Here is an 11,485-nt window from a genome sequence, read left to right as displayed (position 1 = left end):
TCTAAAACTAATGATGTAATGTATGGGGATTAACATAAGAATAAAAAAAATTAAAAAAAAAAGACGGAAAAAAAATTTATATGTCAAAAAAAAAAAAGATTCTCTCTCTCCCTCTGCTCCCTCTACTCTTATGCTCTCTCTCCCTCTCAAAAAAAAAATTGTAAAACTCATAACAAATTTATGCACATTTACTACTTATTTTTTTAAAAATAAATTGCTTTGTCTGATCTCCCCCCCTTCATTTTCTCCTTTTTGATGGGGTCTTTGTCTAGTTTTGGGATCAAGGTAATGGTGGCCTCATAAAACGAGTTTGGAAGTTTTCCTTCCATTTCTATTTTTTGGAATAGTTTCAGAAGAATAGGTATTAATTCTTCTTTAAATGTTTGGTAGAATTCCCCTGGGAAGCCATCTGGCCCTGGGCTCTTGTTTGTTGGGAGATTTTTGATGACTGCTTCAATTTCCTTAGTGGTTATAGGTCTGTTCAGGTTTTCTATTTCTTCCTGGTTCAGTTTTGGTAGTTGATACATCTCTAGGAATGCATCCATTTCTTCCAGATTACCTAATTTGCTGGCATAGAGTTGCTCATAATTTGTTCTTATAATTGTTTGTATTTCTTTGGTGTTGGGTGTGATCTCTCCTCTTTCATTCATGATTTTATTTATTTGGGTCATTTCTCTTTTCTTTTTGATAAGTATGGCCAGGGGTTTATCAATCTTGTTAATTCTTTCAAAGATCCAGCTCCTAGTTTCGTTAATCTGTTCTACTGTTCTTTTGGTTTCTATTTCATTGATTTCTGCTCTGATCTTTATTATTTCTCTTCTCTTGCTGGGTTTAGGCTTTATTTACTGTTCTTTCTCCAGCTCCTTTAGGTGTAGGGTTAGGTTTTGTATTTGAGACCTTTCTTGTTTCTTAAAAAAAAGGCTTGTATTGCTATATATTTTCCTCTTAGGACTGCATTTGCTGCATCCCAAAGATTTTGAACAGTTGTGTTTTCATTTTCATTTGTTTCCATGAAATTTTTTAATTCTTCTTTAATTTCCTGGTTGACCCATTCATTCTTTTTTTTTAAATTTTATTATGTTATGTTAGTCACCATACATTACATCATTAGTTTTTGATGTAGTGATCCATGATCCATTGTTTTCATATAACACCCAGTGCTCCATGCAGTATGTGCCCTCCTTAATACCCATCACCGGGCTAACCAATCCCCCCTCCCCTCTAAAACCCTGTTTGTTTCTCAGGTCCATAGTCTCTCATGGTTCATCTCTCCCTCCAATTCCCCCCTCCATTTTTCCCTTCCTTCTCCTAATGTCCTCCATGTTATTCCTTATGTTCCACAAATAAGTGAAACCATATGATAATTGACTTTCTCTGCTTGACTTATTTCACTTAGCAGAATCTCCTCCAGTCCCATCCGTGTTGATGTAAAAGTTGGGTATTCATCTTTTCTGATGGCTGAGTAATATTCCATTGTATATATGGACCACGTCTTCTTTATCCATTCATCTGTTGAAGGGCATCTAGGCTCTTTCCACAGTTTGGCTATTGCGGACATTGCTGCTATGAACATTGGGGTGCATATGGCCCTTCTTTTCACTACATCTGTGTCTTTGGGGTAAATACCCAGTAGTGCAATTGCTGACCCATTCATTCTTTAGTAGGATGCTCTTTAGCTTCCACGTATTTGAGTTCTTTCCAACTTTCCTCTTGTGATTGAGTTCTAGTTTCAAAGCATTGTTGTCTGAAAACAGGCAGGGAATGATCCAATCTTTTGGTAATGGTTGAGACCTGATTTGTGACCTAGGATGTGATCTATTCTGGAGAATGTTCCATGGGCAGTAGAGAAGAATGTGTATTCTGTTGCTTTGGGATGGAATGTTCTGAATATATCTGTGAAGTCCATTTGGTCCAGTGTGTCATTTAAAGTCTTTACTTCCTTGTTCATCTTTTGCTTAGATGATCTGTCCATTTCAGTGAGGGGGGCATTAAAGTCCCCCATTATTATTGTATTGTTGTCGAATTGGAGGGGGAGACAAACCATAAGAGACTATGGACTCTGAGAAACAAACAGGGGGTTCTGGGGGGGGGGGGGGGAGGAATGCTTAGCCTGGTGATGGGTATTAAGGAGGGCACGTACTGAATGGAGCACTGGGTGTTATACACAAACAATGAATCATGGAGCACTACATCAAAAACTAATTATGTAATGTATGGTGATTAACATAACATAATAAAATTTAAAAATTGCTTTGTTATTTAAATTCAACTAGCAAACATATCTGGTTTCAGATGTAGTGTTCAGCAATTCATCAATTGCCTATAACACCCAGTGCTCATCACATCACTTGCCCTTCTAAATGCCTATCATCCAACTACCCCATCCCCCCCCCCCACACCTCCCCTCCAGCAACCCTCAGTTTGTTTCCTAGAGTTAAGAGTCTCTTATGGTTTGTCTTGCTCTCTGATGCCTTCCCATTCAGTTTTCCCTCCATTCCCTTATGATCCTCTGCACTGTTTCTTATATTCCACATATGAATGAAACCATATGATAATTGTCTTTATCTGATTGAATTATTTCGCTCAGCATAGTACCCTCTAGTTCCAACCAGGTCGATGTAAATGGTAAGTATTCAACCTTTCTGATGGCTGAATAATATTCCATGAGGACATCTGGACTCCTTCCACAGTTTGGCAATTGTGGACATTGATGCTATGAACATTGGAGTGCATGTGCCCCTTCAGATTGGCAAAGAAGAAGTCAGACTCTCTCTTCGTATATTTGAGGTATAAACCTAGTAGTGCAATTGCTGGGTCATAGGGTAGCTCTATTTTTAATGTCCTGAGGAACCTCCATACTGTTTTCCAGAGTGGCTGTACCAGCTTGCATTCCCACCAACAGTGTAAGAGGGTTCCCCTTTCTCCATATCCTTGCCAAAATTTGTTGTTTCCTGACTTGTCAATTTTAGTCATTCTGACTGGTGTGAGGTGGTATCTCATTGAGGTTTTGATTTGTATTTCCCTGATGGCAAGAGATGTGGAGCATTCTTTCATGTGTCTCTTAGCCATTTCTTTGTCTTCTTTGGAAAAATGACTTTTCATGTTTCTGCCCATTTCTTAACTGGATTACTTGTTTTCTGGATATTGAGTTTGATAAATTCCTTATAGATCTTGAATACTCACCCTCTGATATGTCATTTGCAAATATCTTCTCCCATTCTGTAGGTTGCCTTTTAGTTTTGTTGACTGTTTCCTTTGTTGTGCAGAAGTTTTAGATCTTGATGAAGTCCCAAAAGGTCATTTTAGCTTTTGTTTCCCTTTCCTTTGGAGATGTGTCTAGCAAGAAGTTGCTGCAGCTGAGGTTGAGGAGGTTGCTGCCTGTGTTTTCCTCTAGGATTTTAATGGATTCCTGTCTCACATTTAGGTCTTTCATCCTTTCTGAGTTTATCTTTGTGTATGGTGTAAGAAAACAGTCCAGTTTCATTCTTCTACATATGGATGTCCAACTTCCCAGCACCACTTATTGAAGAGACTATCATTTTCCATTGGATATTCTTTCCTTCTTTGTCAAAGATTAGTAGACCATAGTGTTGAGGGTCTATTTCTGGGTTCTCTATTCTGTTCCATTGATCTATGTGTCTGTTTTTGTGCCAGTACAATACTGTTTTGAGGATTACAGCTTTGTAATATAGCTTGAGGTCCAGAATTGTGATACCCTCAGCTTTGGTTTTCTTTTTCAACATTCCTCTGGCTATTTGGGGTCTTCTGTGGTTCCATACAAATTTTAGGATTATTTGTTCCAACACTGTGAAAAATGTCGGTAGTATTTTGATAGCGATTGCATTGAATATGAAGATTTCTCTGGATAGCATAGACATTTTGACAGTATTTGTTCTTTCGGTCCATGAGCATGGAACATTTTTCCATTTCTTTCTGACTTCCTCAATTTCTTTCATAAGTGTTCTGTAGTTTTTAGAGTACAGATCCTTTACTTCTTTAGTTAGGTTTATTCCTAGGTATCTTATGGTTTTTGGTGCAATTGTAAATGGGATCGATTCCTTAATTTCTCTTTCTTCTGTCTCATTGTTAGTGTGTAGAAATGCAACTGATTTCTGTGCATTGATTTTGTATCTTACCACTTTACTGAATTCCTGTATGAGTTCTAGCAATTTTGGGTGGAGTCTTTGGGTTTTACACATGTCATCTATGAAGAGAGAGTCTGACTTCTTCTTTGCCAATCTGAATGCTTTTTATTTCTTCTTGTTGTCTGATTGCTGAGCTAAGACTTCCAGTACTATGTTGAAGAACAGTGGTGAGAGTGGGCATCCTTGTCATGTTCCTGACGTTAAGGGAAAGCTCTCATTTTTTTCCCCTTTGAGAATGATATTTACTGTGGGCTTTTCATATATGGCTTTTATGATATTAAGGTATGATCCCTCTATCCTTACACTGTGGAGAGTTTTAATCAAGAAAGGATGCTGTATTTTGTCAAATGCTTTTTCTGCATCAATTGAGAGGAGCATATGTTTCTTGTCCTTTTTTTTTTTATTTTATTATGTTATGTTAGTCACCATACAATACATCATTAGTTTTTGATGTGGTGATCCATGATCCATTGTTTTTGTATAACACCCAGTTATTAATGTAGTGTATCACATTAGTCGATTTGCAGATGTTGAACCACCATTGCAGCCCAAGAATAAATCCCACTTGGTTGTGGTGAACAATCTTTTTAATGTACTCTTGGGTCCTATTTGCTAGTATCTTATTGAAAATTTTGGCATCCATGTTCATCAGGGATATTGGTCTATAATTCTCCTTTTTGGTGGGGCTTTTGTCTGGTTTTGGGATCAAGGTAATGCTGGCCTCATAGAATGAATTTGGAAGTTTTCCTTCCCTTTCTATTTTTTGAAACCGTTTCAGAAGAATAGGTATTGTATGGTGACTAACATAACATAATAAAATTAAATTAAATTTAAAAAAGAATAAGTATTAGTTCTTCTTTATTTTTTTAAACTTTTTTAAATTGTTGTGTTAGTCACCATAGAGTACTTTATTAGCTTTTTTTAAATTTTATTTTATTATGTTATGTTAGTCACCATAAAATACATCATTAATTTTTGGTGTATTGTTCCATGATTCATTGTTTGTGTATAACACCCAGTGCTCTTTGCAATACTTGCCTTTGGTAGCATTCCCCTGGGAAGCCATTGGCCCTGGACTCTTGTTTGTTGGGAGATTTTTGATTACTGCTTTAATTTCCTTGCTGGTTATGGGTCTGTTCAGGTTTTCTATTTCTTTCTGTTTCAATTTTGATAGTTTTTATGTTTCTAGGAATGTATCCTTTTCTTCCAGAATGCCTAATTTGTTGGCATATAGTTGCTCATAATATGTTCTTAAAATTGTTTTTATTTCCTTGGTGTTGGTCATGATTTCTCCTCTTTCATTCATGATTTTATTAATTTTGGTCCTTTCTCTTTTCTTTCTGATAAGTCTGGCTAGGCATTTATCAATCTTAATTCTTTCAAAGAACCAGCTTCTAGTTTCATTGATCCGTTCTACTGTTCTTTTGGTTTCTATTTCATTGATTTCTACTCTAATCTTTATTATTTCTCTTCTCTTGCTTGGTGTAGGCTTTATTTGCTGTTCTTCCTCCAGCTCCTTTAGGTGTATGTTTAGCTTGTGTATTTGAGACTTTTCTAGTTTCTTGAGAAAGGCTTGTATGGCTATGTACTTCCCTCTTATGATTGTTGATGCTGTATTCCAAAGGTTTTGAACAGTTGTGTTTTCATTTTCATTTGTCTCCATGAATTTCTTTTTAATTCTTCTTTAATTTCCTGGTTGACCCATTCATTCTTTAGTAGGATGTTCTTTAACCGCCAAGTGTTTGAGTGCCTTCCAAATGTCCTCTTGTGATTGAGTTCAAGTTTCAAAGCATTATAGTCTGAAAATATGCAGGGGATGATATCAATCTTTTGGTACTGGTTGAGACCTCATTTGTGACCCAGTATGTGATCTATTCTGGAGAATGATCCATGTGTATTCTGTTGCTTAAGAGGGAATGTTCTGTATATATCTGTGAAGTCTATTTGGTCCAGTGTGTCACTCAAAGCCCTTGTTTCCTTTTTGATCTTCTGTTTAGATGATCTGTCCATTGCTGTGACTGGGGTGTTGATGTCCCCTACTATTATTGTATTATTATCAATGTGTTGTTTTAATTTGGTTATTAATTGTTTGATATAATTGGCTCTTCCCAAGTTAGGAGCATAAATATATATAATTGTTAGATCTTGTTGGGTAGACCCTTTAAGTATGATATAGTGTACCTCTTCATCCCTTAATACAGTCTTTGGCTTAAAATCTAATTTGTCTGATATAAGAATTGTCACCCCTGCTTTCTTTTGAGGTCCACTACCATGATAACTTGTTCTCCACCCGCCACTTTCAAGCTGGAGGTGTCTTTAGTTCTAAAATGAGTCTCTTGTAGACAGCATATGGATGGGTCTTGCTTTTTAATCCAATCCAATACCCTGTGTCTTTTGATTGGAGCATTTAGCCCTTTTACATTCAGAGTAACTGTTTAAAGATATGAATCTAGTGCCATTGCATTACCTGTAAAGTCCCTGTTTCTTAGATTGTCTCTGTTTCATTCTGGTCTATGTTACTTTTGGGCTCCCTCTTTGCTTACAGGATCCCTTTAAATATTTCTTGCAGGGCTGGTTTAGTGATTGCAAACTCTTATAGTTTCTAATTGTCCTGTAAACTCTTTATCTCTCTTTCCACTCTGAATGACAGCCTTGCTGGATAAAGTATTCTTGGCTGCATGTTTTTCTCATTTAGCACTCTGAATATACCGTGCCAGCCTTTTCTGGCCTGCCAGGTCTCTGTGTATAGGTCTACTGCCAGTCTAATGTTCTTACCCCATTGGTTAAGGAGTTCTTGTCTTGAGCTGCTTTCAGTATTTTCTCTTTATCTCTGAAATTTGCAAGCTTCACTAATATATGTCAGGGTGTTGATTTATTTTTATTGATTTTGAGGGCTGTTCTCTCTGCCTCCTGGACTTGAATGCCTATTTCCTTCCCCATATTAGGGAAGTGCTCATCTGTGATTTGTTCAAATATATCTTCTGTCCCTCTCTCTCTTTCTTCTTCTTCTAGGACCCCCGTAATTCTAATATTTTTTCACTTTATGGTATCAGTGATTTCTCAAAGCCTCCCCTCATGGTCCATTAATTGTTTTTCTCTCTTTTCTTCAGCTTCTTTCCTTTCCATCATCTTGTCTTCTATGTCACTGACTCTTCTGCTTCATTTACCCTAGCTGTTAGAGCATCCAATTTAGACTGCATCTCAGTTAGAGCATTTTAATTTTGGCCTGATTAGATCTCATTTCTGCACTGAGATTCTCTAGTGTCTTTTATGCTTTTTCCAAGTCCAACTAGTAACTTTATAATTGTTAGTCTGAATTCCAGGTCTGACATTTTACTTATGTCCTTATCAATTAGATCTGTAGCAGAGAGTATTACCTCTGGTTCTTTCCCTTGTTGTGAATTTCTCCTAGTTATTTTGTCCAGAGAATAATGGATGAATGAGAGAACAAAATAAAAAATATCGACCACAACCCAAGCAAAATACACACTAGACAAATCCGAAGAGGTCAGAAACCAAAAAAGAAAAGAAAAAGAAAAGAAAGGGGGGGAGAACATAATCTCGCAGGTGGACAAAACAGGGTGATCTACTTGGTCCTGGGTGTTTTTTGGTCTGTTTGTTAGAAGACACTAAATCCCAAAATTGTAAAGAAAGCAAAACTTATATATTAAAAATAAAATTGAATACAGTGAAAGGAAACCAAAATGAAGAATATATCTATAAAATGTAAATGTAAAAATGAAAGTTAAAAAAAGACTTAAAAACAAAGAGTTGATAAAATAAGAAACTAGTTGAAAAGGAAAAAAAGAAAAAGAACATTTAAAACTGAAAGATAGGGCACCTGGGTGGCTCAGACATTAAGCATCTGCCTTCAGCTCAGGTCATGATCCCGCTGTCCTGGGATCGAGCCCCACATCCAGTTCCCTGCTCTGCGGGAAGCCTGCTTCTCCCTCTCCCACTCCCCCTGCTTGTGTTCCTGCTCTCACTGTCTTTCTCTCTGTCAAATAAAAAAAATCTTAAAACTGAAAAATAAACAAATCATTAGAAAAAAAAAAAACTTGAATTCTATATACTATTTTCCCTTAGCGCTGGAATTTTGCATTTCCATATGCTTGGTAAACCTGGTATTCCTCTGATGTTCTAGCTGGTCTTCTGGGGGATAGGCCTGCTGCGTTGATCTTCTCGGGTCTTTGCCTGGGTGGAATTGCACCACCCCTTGCCAGGGCTCAGTGAAAGCTGCTTCCAGTTGTTCTATGTGGCTTTTGTTCCTGCCGCTTTAGAGGATGAAAATAAAAATGGCCACACCCTGATCTCCAGCCCTGAACCTGAAAGATCGTGGCCCCCTCTCTTCAGTAAACCCTCAGGGAAAAGCAGTCTTCACTTTTGTGTGCACCAAACTCTGCAGACTCCTGCTGTGTGTATGGGCCCCAACCTTCTCTGGCGAAGGAGGAGGGTTACTGCAGGTCTGCCACTTGCAGGGCTCCTGCATGGAGAGCGGTCGCCCCATAGTGCCAAGGTTCAAGGTTTATGGCAAACTGAGCTGAGAGCCCACTCTCTGGCTTGCTGACCATAGCCAGTTTCCCCACTCCAATGCTTGGGAACTCTGTCAGCTCAGGCACCATCCTTCTTTCTATGACCCTGGGGATCCTGAGACCACACTCCCACCTAGGATTCTGCCCTGGTTCACCACCTGAGCACATTTTAAGCAGGAATGTCTCTCACTGGAGTAGAATTCTAAAAGTTCTGACTTTTTTTTCTGGGGCTATAACACTTTCTGGTAGCTGGCTTATGGAGGCTCTGCCCCCAGTGGTTTATCTTCGGATATATATCCCCTCAGATTAACTTCTCCGCAACTCCTACTTTGCAAAAAAGTGGTCACTTTTCTATTTCTGGAACTCCAGCAATTCTTTTCTTGCATCTCAGCTTGACTTCATAGGTATTCAGAATGATCTGATAGTTATCTAGCTAAATTCAAGGGACCAGATGAAACAAGGTCCCCTACCTCTGCCATCTTGCCTCCCTCTTTAACTAATTGATTTTAAATTAAAAAAAAAACATATTGTCTTTTTAATGGATGCAGAAAAAGCATTTGAGAAAGTACAACATCCACTCATGATAAAACTCTCAAAAAAGTAGGTTTGGTGGGAACATATCTCAACACAATAAAGGGCATATATAAAAAATCCATGGCAACATCACACTCAATGGTGAAAAACTCAGAACTTTTCCCCTAAGATCAGGAACAAGACAAGGATGTCCACTCTCACTACTTTAATTCAACATAGTACTGGAAGTCCTAGCCACAGCAGTCAGACAACAAAAAGAAATAAAAGGCATCCAAATAGATTAGGAAGAAGTAAAGCTTTCATTATCAGCAAATGGCATAATACTACATATAGAAAACCCTAAAGACTCCACCAAAAAGTTACTATAACTGATAAGCGAATTTAGTAAGGTTGCAGGATACAACATCAATATACAGAAATCTGTTCCATTTCCATACTCTAATAATGAAGTAGCAGAAAGAAATTAGAAAACATTCCCATTTATAATTGCACTAAAAGAATAAAATGGTAAGAATAAACTTAAAAGAGTAATTGAAAGACCTGTACTTTGAAAACTATAAAACATTGATGAAAGAAATTGAAGATGGCACAAACACATGGAAAGACATTGCATGCTCATGGGTTCGCAGAAAAAATATTGTTAAAATGTTCATATTTCCCAAAGCAATCTACACATTCATTACAATTCCTATCAAAATACCAACAGCATTTTTCATGATACTAGAGCAAATAATCCTAAAATTTGTATGTTACCACAAAATACCCCAAATAGCTAAAGCAATCTTGAAAAACAAGAACAAATGTGAAGGTATCACAATCCCAAATTTCGAGATATACTAAAAACTATAGTACTCAAATCAGTATGGCACTGGAACAAAAATAGACACATAGATCAATAGAACAGAATAGAAAGCCCAGAAATAAACCTATACTTTTATGGTTAGTTAATCTATGACAGAGAAGGCAAGAATATGCAATGGGAAAAAGACAGTCTCTTCAACAAATGGTGCTGTGAAAACTGGAAAGCCACATGCAAAAGAATGTAACTGGACCACTTTCTTACACCATACACAAAAATAAACTCAAAATAAATTAAAGATCTAAAAGTGAGTCCTAAAATTCCTAAAAGAAAACATAGATAGTAATCTCTTTGACATCAGGCATAGAAACTTTTTCTTGATATGTCTTCTTTGGCCAGGGAAACAAACACAAATTTAAACTATTGGGACTGTACCAAAATAAAACGCGTTTGTACAGTGAAGGAAACCATCAATTTAAAAAAAAGATAACTCCACCTAATTGGAGAAAATATTTGCAAATGATATATCTGATAAAGAATTAATATCCAAAATATATAAAGAAATTTTACAACTCAACACCCAAAAAATGAATAATCAAATTAAATAATGTACAGAGGATATGAATGAACATTTCTCCAAAGAAGACATAGAGATCGCCAACAAACACATGAAAATGTACTCAACATCACTGATCATCAGGGAAATGCAAATCAAAACCACAATGAGTATCACTTCACACTTACGAGAATGGCTAAAATCAAAAACACAAGAAACAGCAAGTGTTGGCAAGGATGTAGACAAAAAAGAACACTTGTGTACTGTTGGTGGGAATGCAAACTGTGCACAGTGGTGCAGCAACTGTGGTAGACAGTATGGAGGTTCCTCAAAAAATTAAAAATAGAATTTCCATATTACCCAGTAGTTCCACCACTGGATATTTACCCAAAGAATATGAAAGCATTAATTCAAAAAGATATATGCATCCCTATGTTTATTGCACCATTATTTACAATAGCCAAATTATGGAAGCAATGCAAGTATCCATCCATAGATGAATGGATAAAGAAAATGTGGTGTATATACACGATGGAATATTACACAGCCATAAAAAAGAATTAAATCTTGCCATTTGCAACAACGTGAGTGGATCTAGAGGGTGTAATGCTAAGTGAAGTTAGTCAGTCAGAGAAAGACAAATATCATATGATTTCACTCATATATGAAATTTAAGAAGCCAAACAAAGGGTAATGTAAAAAAAGAGAGACAAACCAAGAAACAGACTCTTTTTCTTTGAAACAGAATCTTAACTATAGAGAAAAAACTGATGGTTACCAGAGGGGAGGTGGGTGGGGGGATGGGTGAAATAGGTGAAGAGGATTAAGAGTACACTTATGATGATGAGCACTGACTAATGTATAGAATTGGTGGATCAGTATATTGTACACCTGAAACTAATATAACACTATATGTTAA

The sequence above is a fragment of the Neomonachus schauinslandi genome, chromosome X, assembly GCF_002201575.2.
Source record: "Neomonachus schauinslandi chromosome X, ASM220157v2, whole genome shotgun sequence".
NCBI classification, from domain to species: Eukaryota; Metazoa; Chordata; class Mammalia; order Carnivora; family Phocidae; genus Neomonachus; species Neomonachus schauinslandi.
This window is presented reverse-complemented; position numbering follows the sequence as displayed.